This window comes from Biomphalaria glabrata, chromosome 14, assembly GCF_947242115.1.
Source record: "Biomphalaria glabrata chromosome 14, xgBioGlab47.1, whole genome shotgun sequence".
Lineage (NCBI taxonomy): Eukaryota > Metazoa > Mollusca > Gastropoda > Planorbidae > Biomphalaria > Biomphalaria glabrata.
Genome location: NC_074724.1, coordinates 13,187,829 through 13,204,675, shown reverse-complemented (window position 1 = coordinate 13,204,675; position 16,847 = coordinate 13,187,829). Strand labels below are relative to the sequence as shown.

At 34.6% G+C, this 16,847-nt stretch overlaps 1 protein-coding gene across 1 annotated transcript in view; it reads left to right on the top strand.

Annotated features, from left to right (window-relative positions):
• The window catches only part of LOC106073878 (dopamine D2-like receptor), a 392,532-nt gene that overhangs the window by 28,016 nt on the left and 347,669 nt on the right, over positions 1-16,847 (top strand). The window contains exon 3 of the mRNA XM_056009413.1: positions 7,645-7,758. The gene's annotated coding sequence lies outside the window, so the exon portion shown is untranslated. The remainder of the gene's footprint in view (positions 1-7,644; positions 7,759-16,847) is intronic.

The window sequence follows — 16,847 nt, the reverse complement described above, 5'->3', positions numbered from 1 at the left end:
ACTCAAGAAAACATTATGAAACTGGAACAGACACATAATAGAGCAGTTTCATAACAAACGAATATTCACATTTGACTAGAGTAACACCTTTAGTAAAATCCCTAAAGCTAGATAGCCTTCAGGATAGAAGACTCAAAAGTAAAGTAGCAATTATACATAAAACACTGAACCATAATCTTCAAATACAAAAACAAAATTTAGAAAGACACAAAGATAAAGGTATTAGAGCATGGAATGGGTTGCCTAAGCAAGCCAGGTAAAAAATAGTGGCTAGTCAGAATTTAAGTCATTGGTTAATATGCATGACTAGATGCATGACGTGTAGGAAGTATTCATCTTCTTTTTTTTTTTTTGAAGTAACGTCTTTATCTTATAAGATAAGCTAAGAGATGTAGCGATTGGACGTGACCGATGTGATATTACGTCACGTAAAGTTTTATCCTCTCATTGTCACATTACTTCCTTGATGCGTGAAATGATGAGGGTTTTTTTTTTTTATTGTTTTTTTTTTTTGGGGTGGGGGAGGGTCCTTTAATTATTCCAAATCAAATTCCGTTTTTATTAAAAATCTACTTTTAATTATATTTACATTTCTTTAATGAAAAAAATGAATGTGCTTCTATATTTCTTATTCAATGCTTTTTTTAGTGAAATGATTTTTTCAGTAGTGTAGCTCCATGGTAATAAGTTCAATAATGAAGTTTAACCATACGTCATGGAAAGAGCAACAACTCTGGTGACATTTATTAGCCGTCGCAGACGACTGCGCATTTTATTTTTATTTTTTTTTTATTGTGAAAATCGAATCCCGTACAATCTCTAGTCAGCAAGAGTTGGTGACAGCAATTCATAAGAAAATATCGATACCATAAAAGAGTTTAATAAGAAGACTAATCGATACTTTGGAAAGAGAGAGTGAAAGAAATGAAAGGAAAAGATTTAGTGATTGGGAGTAAGTTTTTTTTTTTCATTTCATGTTTATGTTTAAATAAGCTGATTACTGTTGTCTCTTTTCTCTGTACTTCCGTCTAAATGTCGATGGTACCGGAACTTTGGAGTGGGGGGGGGGGCCGATTTTTTTCCAAACCCTAGCCCTAACGCCCAGTAAACCCTGACCCTATTCATAAACGTGCGTACAGCATATATATATATATATATATATATATATATATATATGTATATATATATATATATATATATATATATATATATATATTCGATATATGAGAATAAAAAAGACTGTTTTTCAATCTTCGGCGAAAAAAACAGAAAAAAAAAACAGTCATATTGAGGCTCTTTCTCTTGCAAGCTTGGGGGTCTGGGAGAGCGCTGTAAGCCCCGAAGCCAAAAGCGTTTTCTTGCTATTTTCACGGCTGAAACGCATTCTCCTGATATCTACAGCTCATTACTTATTAGGGGGGGTTCGGGGCGAAGCCCCGACGCCAAAAGCATTTTCTTGCATTTTACACGGTTGAAAGGCATTCTCCTGATATCTACACGTCATTAATTATAGACACCAAAAGCGTTTACTTGCATTTTTCACTGCAGAAACGCATTCTCCTGATATATACAGCTCATAATTCAACAGTGGGGTTTGGGGCGAAGCCCCGACGCTAAAAGCGTTTTCTGGCATTCTTCGCTACTGTAACGCATTCTCCTGACATACATCTCATTATTCATTCTATTTTAAAGGACCTTTTGAATAATGTGGAAAAATATTCTAATAGGAATTTATAGTCCCTTAATACATTGCAAATACAACCGATTTGTTCTTTGAAAAGATAAAATACCCCACATATTTAGATTAAGGCTTTGAGGATCGTAGCCGAAAAAAAAATTCGATTAATAAAATTCAATAAAATTCAAGCATAAATTGTGTCCTAAATTTATTTAACTAGAAAAATACGAGATAGAGTAAAGGTTGGAAAAAGTCGACTAGGAAAAGATTATCTGGCTTTTGAACTCATCTTAACCGTGACTATTATATTGAAAAATTTCGTTTGAATTCTAACTTTTCCAAAGCAAAGTCTTTCTTAAAATAGTTATGATAAATTCATGTGAAATTACACAAACTCTGTCTGGAAAGGGGAAGGGCGGTAAAATGAAAACGATTAATCCTCGCTTTTTGTAATTTCTGCTAATGATTGCATTTTGCATTAAAGAATAGGGGTTGCTCGTCTCGATATAAGAATTTACTATATAGCATATATAAATTATATTAGTGACAGATTTGTTAAATTTTGTAATTTCTTACTATAATACAAAAAGAAAAAGTATTGGTTTGTCCGATGGGGGGAAGGTGATTGCATGTATCGCTCTTCCACCTGTTAATATTATATAGATATTCGACTAATTTTGTTCACATACTATGATTTCTCCATAAAAGTAGGACCGCCCCCCCCCACACACTCAAAGGGTTTAGATGGGAAGGGCAGTAGAGTTATTCGCTCCTCTCCTTCCAATCGGCCAACAGGTGAACGACATAATATAAAGACCGGTTAAAATACCAATAACAAGTTTTAATCATATAGATACTTAATTGATTCTGTTAGCAGGCTGTGATTTCTACAAAAAAAAAAAAAAAAAAAAAAAACGCCCCTCTCACTTAAAAGTTTATGGTTGGGGGGGGCGGATTGATGCCATCGCCCCCTCCCGACCCTAGCAAATCGGCCAAAATACTAGAAAGGGGGTGGGCGAAATAATCTAAAAATAGGTTGAAATATAAATAATTAGTATATATTATTAACATAATTAATATATTCGTATAAAAATTGTGTGAATTCTATATTGAAATTCGTCCGCCCCCCCCCCCCGCAGGTGGGGGGGGGGTCGGCCGAGTGGGGGGGGCGATAGCCCCTACCGCTTTCCCCCCCTGGATCCGCCAGTGGGTACAAGCATGAAGTATTGAATCGATCTAAATATATCATTATTTCTTCTCCATCTAGGATCCTTTCACTTCAGGGCCCTGGCTAGCTTTAGCATACACCTTTCCATTCTGATCTATCCTGAGCTCTGTGTCTGTTATGTTCTGTTCATAAAGACCTGTATTCCTTGATTTTCCTCCATTAGATTATTGCTAAAAATTTAAAATAAATAATCAGGGCCAGCCATAACCCTTGCTGGGCCTTATGCGAAATGGATTGCGCGGGCTCAGTCTTGGTAGGGATAATGATAATTAGTGAAAAGTAAGATTTTGTATTACAAAATAAATTACTCTTTATATTTGATTTATGCTTTACTAAAAATCATGATCAAATTAACTTTACTTTACGAGCCTTGTGTGTAGCAAAGTCATACAGTATAAAATCAAAATTATGTTTCCTACATAGATCACGGTCAAAAGCAGAAATTACCAAATTGTTCAACCTATCTTCGTGAATTTTTGACCTCAATTAATTCTTCATTATTCTGAGGAGCGAGAAGCTTCTTTCACCAGTTGCCACAATTACGTTACAATTATGCATTTTTTCCATTTCGAAAGACTCCCCAAAATGACAATTTTGTTTATATTTCAGGAGATTGTAATGAGTTTTCAGGAGATTGTAATAATTTCAAATTTCCAGGACTTTTTCGAAAATATTTTGCAATTTCAGGAGAATTGCAGGCGCTCCTGGAAAATTAGGGTGCCGCAGGAACCCTGTTACAAGTTATAATGGTTTAATTTAATCATTTACACTTAGAATTTGTGCGGGTTCAATAAAAGTGCGGGCCCAGTACGGTTGCATAAGTTTCAGTGGCCTAAGAACGGCCCTGTAAATACTTGTACAACTTGTAAGGCTCAAAATCTAAGTCCTGTTATAGTCATAGTACATGTTCTGCACGTCTAGTTCCTTCCCGATGTTTTGAAGACGCGTTGACACGCTGGGGAACAGCCCTGCTCTAAGCAGCAGAGGAATCAATAGAAAAGCTGTTGGTTAGCCTGACCTATTGCTATAAAAGTGTCAACATTTATTACGCCTGTGAGGGAAATAACTCCACAAGTGATTGGTGCTAGAGAAGAGATCGAGCAAGAAGAGTGACGAGCCTTGGCGAGGTGAGAGGGCAAACAAGATGGAGATCACAATAAAAGAAAGTTTTATAGTAGGGAGGAAAATGTGACACAAGAATAATGTGATAGGAAGAGAGGTTTCACATCCAAATGTGATTGTAAGTGAAATGTCATACCGACATGTGACAGTGTCCAAAAAAAAAATGTCGCAGTGACAGAAATATCAAGTGGAAATCTTATAATAAGAGAAATATCACTTCACAGAATTATAGTGGGAGAAATATCACGTGACAATATTAGATTGAGAGAAATATCAAGTGAAAATGTAAAGGTTAGAGAAAAAACACAAAAAATGTTATAATGAGAGAAATTTCACGTGAAAATGTTAAAAAGAGAAATATCACGTGAACATGACCATATCACAAGGTTCTGAAGGTTCGTCAAGATCTTCCTTCAGGGAACAGTAGCAGGAAAAATAAGAAGGGGCAGACAGAGAAAAGGATGCGAAGACAACATAAAACAATGTATGGGCATGTACTTGAAAGACAGGAATGAAGAAAGACGGTGAACAGATCATGTGTGGTGTCCCAATGGTTCAACAGACAAATTGTTGGGTCAAGATAAACCAAGCTGCTTTTGAAAATGTGAGATATTTTAAGGTTTTACATTCTTTAGAATTTAATCCAAATATCTCATTTAACACATTTGGTGTTAGGTGTATGTATCAAAAACAACAAAGATTTACACCTGCAGGGGTGAACGACTGTATAGAAACAACGATAAACATTTATGCCAAGTTTTATTCAAGATAGATCAGACGGTTTTGATTTCAATGCAGGACATACATACATACGCCTTACTTTATGCTTTATATATATAGACTGGTATTTCCAGCCGAAGGGCGATGCTTTTTTTTTCCGCAATTTCAACTTTTTTTTTAACTAGTTAGAATTTATAACACAATTGTTCAGATTTTTTTTTTTTGGAAATATAGTTTAAAAATGTAAAATTAACACAATTATTGTAGTCATTAGTGTGACATTTGTCATTAATAATAGGACGTAAACTGAAGGTTAATTGATGAAACTAAACAACGATTTTGTTATTGTTTGTGTTACACGGAGCGTACATTTTCAGAACTCGTTGGCTAGCAGATACCCAGTTGACCTTTGCCCTCAAGCAAATCTTTAGTCTGTTAAGAAACGAACAAATTAGAAAAAAAAATATTTATAAAGAAAAGCTTATATAAGGTAAAATAAAATGCACATTTAGAGCCATATTTATTAATATCTTATGATTTATTTATATGATTTTCTTAATAAAAAATATTAATTCATTACCATTATATAAATCTTTTTAAATTAATTCTTTGTGTTTTTAGGGGCAAGGAATAATTTTGCAAAGTTTAAACTTGATCCGTGTAGGGGAAGTGAGAGGAATAACGTGTACAAGACTTGTACCAGACAGACAGACAGACACTCAGAGTGAATTGACAAAAGCTTTGTGTAAAAAAAAGATCATCCAGCAGATGATGACCATTTCTTTAAACATTCTTCGTGTCAGCCATCACAATATAAGAATAGACTTTTCCCAATTATATCTTTCGTAATATGTCAATTGATGTACGCGTCAAAGTTGTTACAGAAATGTGAACAAGTGCTTATTGTGTCCTGTTTCTATATAGATTTGGAATTGTGTAATGAGAAGTAACTGATTTCTGGTACTAAAATATTAGAGAACTTTCATGTTCTTACTGAAATCGGAATGTATAGATAAAGCTCCAAAAATAGTATCTTCAGTCTAAAAGTTTCAGGATTCCTGTTAAATCTCTTAAGTGAATTTATTCATGAATTAAGATTACAATGGGTTTAATTGCATAATAAAGAGGGCGTGTGCAAGATGTTCGTCATTTCTTCTCTAAGATTGAATTATTTTAATTCATACGTAGGAATTCTTTATTTTTATTTTTAAATTCTTTTAATTAAACCCCCCCCCCCCCATGCAAACATCTAATATCACATTTTACAATAGAACTGCAGACATATGCACCAATCAATTCCACTGTAACATAATAATTAAACAACATTTCTAAAGAATATATCTTAAAGATACTTGTTTTAAATTTAATATTAACGAAAAAGGCGCGTTCGTTGAGTGGTTAAGTGCTTGGCTTTGGATCCGGGAGTCCCGTGTTAGAATCACGGTGATTACTGGGAATTTAAATTTCGGGATCCTTGATCGCTCTAATGGGTACCTGAAATAAGTTGGGGAAAAGGTAAAGGTGGTTGGTCGATGTGCTGGTCAGATGACACACTCGTTAACATATGACCTTTATATCGTATGCCCTATAGATCTGAAAGGTCTCAAAAGAGGTGAAGATATATAAGAAGTATCCACCTTTCAAATGTTTTCTAAATAATGGCGTCCTAGCCTCGAAGTGCTGAAAGTAAGGATACAGCTGCCAGAACTATACACTATAATCCTGTAATTGGCTTTCCCTCCCAGGAGATGACGCGACTGAAGCACTATGTTGATCTTCCCCTGTGCTTAACACTTCGGCCCAAGTCTGTGTTCAGGAGTGCTTGGTGAGCGTCCTTGCTGTCAGAAGTCAATGAGCCGCGTTAAGCCAATAATTACAAGTCAGGGAGTTCTCTCCCCCCACTTCCTGCTCGTCCTCAAATTGTTTTGTGTTGCAACAGTTATTTCGACATGGTCATCTTGACCCGAACAAGGGCAATAACGCTAATTGCCCATGACGTCTCCCTGTTGTCGTATCTCTTTCCATCGCTATCCATGGGAGAAATAAAAAGTTTCACATCACAAATGAGGACATTAGAAACAGAATCACAACGGCAATTGAGCCTAATGATGACCTGCTGACCACTGTAAACAAAACACAAACTAAAACTTAATGGCTATATCACAAGGTCCTCAGAGATCGAAAAGTCTTTCCTTCAGGAGACGACCGAGTTACACACCAACGCGCATACTGCTCGACCAGGCAGCCAAATAATAATTATATTGGTGACCTTTATCATCATTAGGCAATTAATTTAATATATAGCCATTACACGAGAGATTTTGGCATCATTATGAAATTTACTTAATTTTTATTTAAAATTGGAATACAGAATTAGAACAAAATCGACTCAAATTTTTTCCATGTTTTGTACCGATTGACTTAATTTTAAAAAGTAGGCCTACATGTAATTTATATCTTTCATATTGTTGTAAAAATTTATTATTTGACAAATATTGAAAAACAATAAAAGGGAGATAATATTAAGTATTATTATATCAAACATCTTAAACTTCCCATGTGTATGGTTGTCCACTCCGTCACAGATTACAATATCAACCACATTTAAATTAAAATGGAGATTTAATATGTCGTTAAATTTACGTTCTATATCTTAGCTGCATCAACATCTATGCGTTTAAATATTTGAATTTTTATTTTCGAGGGTGCAAGTGTCTACAAGTGTTTGTACATTGAAATCTGAATTTCGTGTAAATAAATAAGTGGACAATGATTTCTACGACCCTTGCCCCTAAATGTCTCTGCATCTTCATCTTTGCACATTTCATATCCATATTTCGCAAACACTTGATGTCGCTGTATTTCTCATTCCAATCAATATCGCCTGCTCTTACAGACTTGATGTAGATGGAGTTGATTCAAGCTCACGCTAATGGACATTAATTACTCTCCAATTGAGAAGAGTAGATCCTCCACTCAGAGACAGCTGCAGCGTCACCAGCAAGAAAAGGTAAACAGAATTACGTCTGATTCAGCTTATTCCCTCCCTTTGTACCACAAACTCGTAGTTAGACGTGAGCAAGAAACTATTTACTTAAGATTAGCTATATATCAAATAGCCAACAACAGTGAAAGACCATAAGCTCAAGTGTTGATTATCTAACATACAGCCTAAGGCCTAACTAGAAATATAATTGTCGCGTACGCGCTGGACATGTAGATCACATCCGTAGGTTAGTTCTTTGTTTTCTAAATGATCAACTCTTTTCGAGTGTCTGTCCTTTTCGTTTCTCAGCCAGTACTACCAGTACACTCACGGCTCCATACCAAAAAAGTGGCACTCAAGGCGTAGTACTTCCCAGCCATGAGTGTCTAGTTCACATTCTTTGAGGAGTGTTAGAGTTTCTTGACGTACTTTGTGCTAACTCCGTTAGGAGCGCCTTCTAAAGCATAGATGTCTTTAAAAAGGCAACTGTCTAGCATACAGACTAGATGACTAGCTTATCGTAGTTGAATTTATTTTTATTGTTCCCAAAAACACTGTGAATTTTTTTTTTCCAGTTTTTTTTTGTTTGTTTGTCAAAGTGCGTGTATTTTAGTGATCTGTTCCATTGAAAGGCATCAAATTTCTGGTGAAACAGTGTATGAAACAGTGTATGATGCCCAATTACAACAATGATTAATGGTGGGCGGGTTGTTGTAACACTTTAGAATAGACATGTACAAAGCAGCTGGGGCAACACTTCTAAGCCTCGGGGTGGCAAGGAAGTTTGTTTATTGCACTGACAGCGATGAAAGAGAGCCCTAACAGTTATGTCACCATCCACACCCCCGTTCCTTAATGAACCGTTTTATGACGGACTCTCGCGCAGCTGCTGTGGTGAAGAGAAAAAATATGTAGGTTGCTCCCCCTTGAGCTCGGCTTAGAGTCTTCGAATAAAAGCCCTCGGTAAAAGAGATGCACAGTTGACATCTGAGAGGAAACAACTGGCCGTCAGAAGGCCTCTTCTGTTCTGGTGTTTCAAGAGACTTCGATTCGACTATTAAGACAATTAAAAATGTGCACAAACTAGAGCTTCAAATAAAACAACTAAACAGAACATTTATAATAGTAGCTACTGTATTTGTTCATTGAGCGATAGTGTAGAACAATTGCAACACACTAAATAGAAATAAAAGCAGTGTTAGAGTATAGAACAATGAATCAACTATTGAAATCTAATCAATCAATAAACAAAGATTCTAATAATCCATCAATACAGAAAGGTTCTAATAAAATCAAAGAAAAGTTAAAGAGACTCAAACTGTATGGAATGTGATTTACATCAAAGGTTAAGTCAAGAATCTAAGAACTCAAAATAGAGCTTAGATGGAGAGATTCAGAACACAAGAGATCCCCGCCTCGAAAACAAAAGACAAAAAAGAGAAATAGACTAGGTGAATGTGGGGGTTATAGCAGACTTTTCAGAATCAGCTTGTCTCAGGGCACAAAGGGTCCAAATCAGTAGAGTGTCAAAACTGGTAAAATTAGAAACAGTTTAAAACATTGTTTAAAATTGTCTGATAATATTGAATGAAAAAAATAATAACAGTAGCAATAATATTTGAAAGAACATGAAGTGACTCTTAGTACCAGCTGTTATCTGACGTCATTGGCAGCTTTATCGACATTTCTGACACTACAATAGCTGAAAAGAGGGAAGCCATTCACTTTGTACAGTTTTTAACATTTATCAAGCCACATGTTATGAACCGCATATTTGCACTGGCCATAATCAAAAGCCGCCTCTTGCAGAGCTATTACAAGATCTCTAAATCTTTAGCAACCACCTGTTTCCTCTGTTAGTTATCAGCTAACGTTCTGCCTTTTTGTCATACTAAAAAAAAATGTTCATTTGCGGTCTTAATAAAAATTCGTTAAAGATAAAGAGAAAAAAAGGCAAGGACTGTTGAACCGAAACTTTGAGACTCCTCAAAATAAGAGCGTCATTCTACTTTCTCTTATTTTAATAAATTAGCCTCGGAATCGATTCGGCCTTATTGAAGTGACTTTTTCTTTATAATTTTTTTGTTTTTTTGGATCCAAGTTTCTATTATCACTCAGCGCTGCCTTTTTTTTTATGATCATTTCGCCGTGTCCGTCATTCTGGAATAATTACTCGTCCACTTCAATGGTCACACAGAAACCTGGATCGTAAAACCAAGGCAATCTCTGTGCCCACTACGCTCGTAAGTGGCTTTATTACGTCAGAGGGGGTAAATCTAAGCGTCATAATAAAGCCATTGATACTTCTGTTTCTGAGTTACGTTATCATGATGAGTTGGGTCTCTTGGGTGTTTAGAGAGGTCTAAGAGGTCCAGGCAATTGTGACGCTGAAAGCTGAGTTTACTTTCTTTATAGACGAAGATTATTTTTGTTTTACATTTTCTAATTTATGAACATTAACAATCTAATAATAATAATATTAATACATTTCCGCACCTTGCGGTATCATGCCTTCAGTCTGATTAATAATACAATCACCTAGGAGACATTTTTGCACATAGCTTGTATTTTTGTTTTTACATAACTTGGTTAAATTATCATTCCTGATAGTTTATAGTTTATAGCTTCTATTATTTCCACTAAAAATGAATCTGCATTAGTGCATTTTCACCTTACCTTATCTTATAAAATACAGACGTTACTTCAAAAAATATGATTAAGTCCTATGCGTCTTGCAACTAGCCATGCATGTTAAAAAATGACTTCAATTCTTCCAAGTAATTAGTTGTTCCTGGCTTCCTTGCTTACCGAACAGATGACCAAACAGATGACCCAACAGATGACCTATTAGTGAAACATTGTATCTTTAAAAGAAAGTTGTAAACCATCAAGCTTATGACTATTTTAGGTCACTAGTAAGAAATGTGTGTGTGTGTTTACATAGTAACGACGTGAAACTGGGTGCAGTTTTTTTATTAATTTTTAACTTCCTTGTTTGGTATGAAATTAATTGCTAATAAAGCAACTATCACTAAACGTGTAGCCAATACTGCGACTATTTTCGGATATTTTAACAATAGTCCGACTAACTTTGGAGTTTTTTTTTTGGCAATGCTACAACTAACTTTACTTATTACTACATTAGTTAGATATAAATCATTCATTTTTTTGACATTGCTGTTTTGTAAAGAAATAAATCACAAAATGCTAATGCACTTCTGGATTAAATCTAAGCATACTCATTTATAGTGGTACAGCGCAATCTCTAGGCTATTTCTCGAAACTTTATATAAAGGTGAACATCAGAATACGAGTTAGTCTGAATCTGAATATATATATATATTATGTTTTTTTTTAATTAAAAAGAAAAGTAGTGTCACATTAAGGTTGCTTGTCACAAATCAGCAACCCAATCTTTGGATGCGATGCAAGTTTGAAATAATAACACAGTAACGTACATCATGAAACGATAATACAACTTTTATTACTTTTAATGTTGTGCACACTATATAAAAATAATAATACTTTATTTTTAGTACACGGATTGAATGAAATAAAAGTGTTTTCGAAAAAAATGCATGTGAATTGTTTAATTTTTCTTAGCTTTATATTGATCTAGTCCTAGATAGTAACTATATAGCAAAAACATAGAAATTTTTACAATGTTTAATAATAACCTCGAAAATATATATTTTTAATTCATAGCACTCTCCACCGAGGTTTGCATCAACCCTCCTTTCGCTTTGCCTGATTGCTGCGCCGACTCATTGATACTGCATCTTTACATAATAATATAAAGTCTGTTTCAATAGCGGACCAACAAGAGATAACTTTTTACCGGATACCAGAAGAAAGTGTTATGGCGATCGTTGAACTCCATGTTCAGACAGACGTGCCCCTCTAAATGACACATGCCGAGTGGCTGGGCTACAATTCTGTTAGAAAGGGCACGCGCAATGAGACAATAATACTGGCTATCACGTCTGCAAAACTTATGAGGTCATTCTGTCAAATATTGATGGCGAGTTAAACCTTCAAGCAATATGTTTAATTTTATCAGGATTGAATCTTAACCTTTTTTTTTTTTTCTTCAACATCTTCATTTTTGTTCACTCTCTCTTTTTCTCTCCTTTTTTTCTTCTTTTAATGAAGCAATATAATGTGCATCCAGCCGTTTGTGCCCCCTTCTCTTGCTTGCTCTCTGGTTTCTCCCGATCATTTGCTTTGTATAAAAGCTACGAGCGAGCTAAAAAAAAATGCATTGCAAATAAAAATAAAAAACCCGGCAATTGGAAACGAAATAAAATAATCATTGGAAACATGTATAGAAAAAGTTGCCAGTGAATACAAAACGAACGGTTTTTTGTGTTGTTGAATACTAGACCAGAATCAATAAGTATATTTTCTAATGTATTGTTAGTATAAGGATTGAAACTATTAGGATTCGTTTATTTAATTTATAATATTTTTAAAGTTTACTTGCTTCAATCAATGTTATTGTAATATTTGAAATCTACAGCATGCTTGAAAAGAGATAAACAAGACATTGATACAATTTGTTTTGAATGTACATGTACCAAATAAATGACTTCAGTTTGAACAAAGCTTAAATAGTCGTTGGTTATAGTATTTAAATGACTTGTTATTGTTATATTATTAGTCATGTTTTTACACAGCTTGGCTCGGGTTGTTGTTTTGTTATATAATAAAAAGTAATGTACTTGTGTTTTAACAGACGAAATCTATGTCAATATGACCCATTGACCTAAATCGTGTTAACTTTCTTGTAAAGACCTTGACATATCCTAAGGTCGTCGCTATTATCAAAGGAACGTATATGCCAAGTTTTATTAAGATTGGGCTGACGGTTCTGGTTTCTATATAGGACTAACGTACATACACACATACATACATACATACATACATACATACATACATACATACATACATACATACATACATACATACATACATACATACATACACACACACACACACATACATACATACATACATACATACATACATACATACATACATACATACATACATACATACATACATACATACCATACATACATACATAACCACAGTGCAAAGCCCTCAGCCCCCTGGATGACAAAGTGGTCAACATTGAACCACGATGGACGAACTATATATATAAATATATATACATACATACATACATACATATATACATACATACTGCTTACATTACCTTTATATGTTACATGTGTTTACTAATAGTATTAGAATTCTCCTCAAACTCACCATTCTATATTTTTAAAGGTGGAAAGTGTATTTATTGTTGCACTACTGTGCGCTATATTTTAGAATATAAAGCATTACACATTAGCCTAGAGATTTTATTTTATTGGAGATTAAATGACCTGGCATCAAAATGGCAGAGCATTATATTACCATAGGATTAAGTGACCGGGGATTAAATGACTCGGGATTAAGTGACCAGGATTCTAAGAAACAGTCTGTTTTTAAGAGTATACCAAGAACTCGTACCTTTGAAACAAATACAAAATAAAGATAAATATAATTCTTTACATTTCGCCATACAAAAGAATCTCTATCAATCAAAGAACTTACTATAAACATGAAGCGACACAACGCCATAAGAGTGAATAGAAATGAGTGCCTTGAGATGGCCAGTATGTGGTTCTCCAGTGGTTTAGCAGATTCAAATTAGAGTCCTTGTGATGACATTATTCAGGAGAATAAGCCATATATATTAGGCTATAGTTATAGTGTACAACATTAATCTGAAGAAATGCGAAAACCTAGCCCATAGCCCATGTTATTTATAGCTACGAGATGAAAAAATCAAGCAAACAAATTAGGAGTAAAAGCAGGCAACACTGCAACAGACCCAACAGACAGGCCTCGAGTGTGCTAGGCTTTACTAAAAGAAGAATGGCGTGATCACAGACATCTTCCAGTTTGAACGAGGAGCTTACTTTCCATTGTTAGATTATAAAGTCTGAAAAACTGGTACAAAGAGTCCTTGACTAATAAGGCATTGTCTTCGAGTCCTAGAGGATAAGTGGATGGCCACGCAAACCAGTTGCAACCTGCATATTCTGTATTTCAGACAAAGCCGATATTCTCTAAAAGTCAATTTAAGTTTTACTTTCGTCGTCTTAGCCTGTCTTCAGTAAGGACCCTTTTTTTTCTTGGGCCTCAGTGTGTTCCTCAACTCCCATGAGAGCTTTCTAGTTATCTCTTTCAGAGGCCTTCTGGTGCCAGCAACTTTCCAGTACTCCTGCCTACTACTGATATCACAGCAAGTAATTACAATTAATTATGGAAAATATGCTTTAATCAAGCTTGCTTCCAGTCTATATGTAACACTATGTAACACTATCTTATTAATCACATTGCCACTCACGTAGTTAATATGAAATATTGTATATATTTGAAATTGTATGTAAACTAGATCTTGTTTAATCAGATGGTTATCTCTTATCAATACTTCTCTCTGCTGGTCTCATTTATTTATTTATTTTATTTTCCGAAATCGGATATTCCCCCTAGAACGAGCTATTTTTAGAGACAAGGATACAAGTGTTTAAAAAAAAATCGAGCCGTTATTTTTGTGAAACTTTACTTTGGTTCACGTATTGACCAGTGTGTTAGCTTTATTATTCTGCTTCGGTAAGCGATGAAGTTGGAGTTGGGGGTTTAAGTTCATGGCGTGGAGGCGAGTCAACACGAGAATGTGTTGGGTGGCATGGAGACAAGATTAATTGGGACGTAAAGTGTCTTGTCAATATGGCAGACAGTTAGATGTCTTCATGTCATCTGAGTGTGTCTCAGTCTCTTTATCAATAACACACTCAGTATTTCTGACTCTTTTTCTCTGTCTCTTTTACCATTTTTTACAAAACGTATAGCAATACACTCTGTCTATATGTCCGTCTGTCTGTCTGTCTAATAAAAAGTTTGAAAATGTTTTTTCTCCCATTTCCCATTCTCGGATCAAGTTAAAATTGTGCACAATTGTCCTTGAGACAAACATCTATAAAAAAGCTAACAAGATCCTCGAAATAAAGAATCACCCTTTGTGTCAGGATTTTGTGATTTTACCATCACAAAAGAGATACAAGACACCGATAGCAAAGACAAACAGACACAAACACTCTTTTGTTCCCCTGGCAATCAAATCATTAAATGAGAACAATCTGGTATAAACTTTGTCACATGTAAATTATGAGTGAGTCTGGTGTGAATGTACACTTTGGTTTCTTATAGTTATAATGTTTTTTGTTTGGTGTAATGCACAAATTGTGAGTTAAATTTCCTTACGGATAATAAAGATTATTATTATTATTATTATTATTATTATTATTATTATTTAAACCTGTCAAAACATGAATTAATAAAAAAATTATAATACAATATTAATTGATTGTTGGGATTAATCATTTTCATTTCAAAATAAGTGTAATAAATGCAACTTAATGAGAGATGTTTATATATATATATATATATATATATATATATATATATATATATATATATATATGGATATAATCCCATTTTACATTTTTACACGTTATGCTCTCACAAATTTACGAATCAATAAAAAAAAAGAGCGTATTAGTTAATCATTTAGTAGAATATAAATAATTTTGTTTTATATAGTAGAAAGGGAGACAAACCTTATCGTTTTCAAATAAGCGGTTTCTTCCCTTAGATAAGCTTTGTTTTTAAAAGCAGTATTTTTTGTTTTCTATTGCTTGTTCTTGCAACATTTGTCTTCATTTTCCATCTGCCCATCACCTACTTCGATTTCTGGTGAATAAAAAGGTCTAGTTATTTACTGTTCGTTTTTCCAGGAATGTAGATTTCCGCCTTTCTAATTGGTCAGATTGATTTTACCAGTAAATCGCTCAACTAAACTCGTACTTAGAGAGTATACACTATTTTAATGTAGGTTTTTCTTCGGTTCTAATTTCTTTTTTATTTTTCATAGCTTGAAGTCTCAGATTTCATTGAAGTTATTTCATTCGTATCTCGAAGCTAAAATAACAAATATCCGTTTCAGTTGTCCTCTCCTTTTTTATCATGAAGACATCAAAACATTTGTATTGATGCTCTTAAACCTTGGTGGGAAATCTGGGTTTAAAGAAGCGAATTGAATCAATACAATAATAGCATTACAAAGCACTGAAGAAAATGTGATTAAACTGGCTTTGTTGGATTCCATCTGTTGATAGGTTGCGCAAAGGTGCACTCGTTCAAGGTCATATACTCTCGTTTTCTGCCCTGACGCTAATGGTAGTTGTTTGCTAGTTGCTGACTAGTGGCAGCGGCGTATTAATGATCAGAGGTAATCATCAATAGGTAGATAAGGATTTATTGTTTGTAATAATAAATAGACAACAATATTTGTATTGATGCTCTTAAACTTTGGTGGAAAATGTGGATTTATCTGTTCCAGCGCTTCGTACAATAATAACACTAAAAAACACTTAAGAAAATGTGATTAAACTTAGACTTGGTTTCATTGGATTCCATCGTTAACATGGAGTGGGAATGTAGAATCATGCTGGACTGTCTTATGACGAGGTCTTGAGACGTTGAAACAAGTTCTTTGAAGACGTTTACTTTCTACCCCCTCTCCTCCACATCGTGTAGTGTTAACTGACCTTTTCTATTGTAACCAAACTGACCAGACGTGGCCACACACTGACCTCTCGTCTCAAGACCAGGAGGAGTAGATGTGTCCGAGTGGGTGAAGGTTTCCATTTGGCCCCCCATGAATAATTTGGAACAGATCTTACCGATGTCGCAAGAAATGGGATTCTACAAAATATAGCTTAAGCTTTGGTAAGTTACTTCAGACACGTGTTAAAACTACTTAGAAAGTGCGGGGGAAGGCTGGGCCTGTATTTCACGTCATTCAGTGTAGCTTTTACACTTAAGCAGACCATGAGACCATCCTTAAGTGCAGCAAAACAAGAAGAATTTAAAAAAAGAAAATTTTAATAAAGATTTATTTTTAACCTCCTAAATTTCCTATAAATTAAAGCACAAAATATTTTACATTTAAAAGTCAATATATTGACGGTACGTGACGTTTTGGCGCCGCCATTTTG